Source organism: Gavialis gangeticus, unplaced genomic scaffold, assembly GCF_001723915.1.
Source record: "Gavialis gangeticus isolate Ggan-Ray unplaced genomic scaffold, GavGan_comp1, whole genome shotgun sequence".
NCBI lineage: Eukaryota > Metazoa > Chordata > Crocodylia > Gavialidae > Gavialis > Gavialis gangeticus.
The window spans coordinates 77,052,826-77,053,887 of NW_017729024.1; positions in this window are offsets into that span (position 1 = coordinate 77,052,826).

The following is a 1,062-nucleotide window of genomic DNA, read 5'->3' on the forward strand; positions in this document are numbered from 1 at the left end:
CTTCCTTCTCTATCCTGCCTGTAAAGCCTATAGCTCCTAATGCTAACTGCCCAGTCGTGGGATGAATCCGACCACGTTTCTGTAAGCCCTATTATGTCTGGGTTTGAATTGGCTATTTTGGGGGCGAGTTTCTCCTGCTTATTCCCCATACTACGAGCATTGGTATATAGGCATTTAAGGCCTTGCATAGATGCGTGTGCCACCCCCCAATTTGGGAGACTGTCTGGACCCCTGTTTCTTACTGGGCATTCCTTGCATTTGTCATATCTGTTTTAGCTCAGCCAGAAGTAATGGGCTTATGCTGCCCATATTTGGTTGTGACCGAAATATGCAGGAGGTTAGGCTGGTCATAATTACTGGTTCCTCCTAGCCTTGAAATCTGTTAATTTATAGCAGCTGTCAGTGACCCCAAATGGCCAAAATGACAGCCACTGAGTGACAGCACATAAGGGAGCCTCTGTCATATAGTCTTCTTCCAGTGACACTCTAAAACAACAAGGGAAAAGAGTGATTAGAACTAGAAGCATGTTTTTTAATTATCCAACATTTGGTCAGTTGTGCTGTAGCCAGTTATTTGTTTTTTAATGTGTAATTCATTGGTAATGTGTTGTAAACTGATAAAAAGGAGGACAGGAGTGATATCTGCCTGAATATGCCCTGATGAAATGCTGTTTCTTTAGCATCTACTCTTTGCTACTGTGCGATACAGGATAGTGGGCTAGACTACAGGGTACTGTGGTCTGACCCAGTATGGCACATCTTATGTTTACCACATACCTGTAACCCACTATATGAGAATGTCTGTTTAAAAAATGCTCTACTTAAAAATTGAGGTGCAAACCTATTTCAATGTGTTTTGAGACTACATTAATATGAGTAGGGTGGACTTATTTAAGGTAAATATCTTGTGGTCTGCCACTGTTCTTGCGTGGTAGTTACCCAGAGCGAAACAAACTAAGCATAATATGGTACTGGAAATTCTAGAGATGTTTTTGGTTATGGAGGGAAGGCATGTGATTGAGTTAGTGGTTGATTTTAGGGCTTTTTAATGGTGGACTGAGA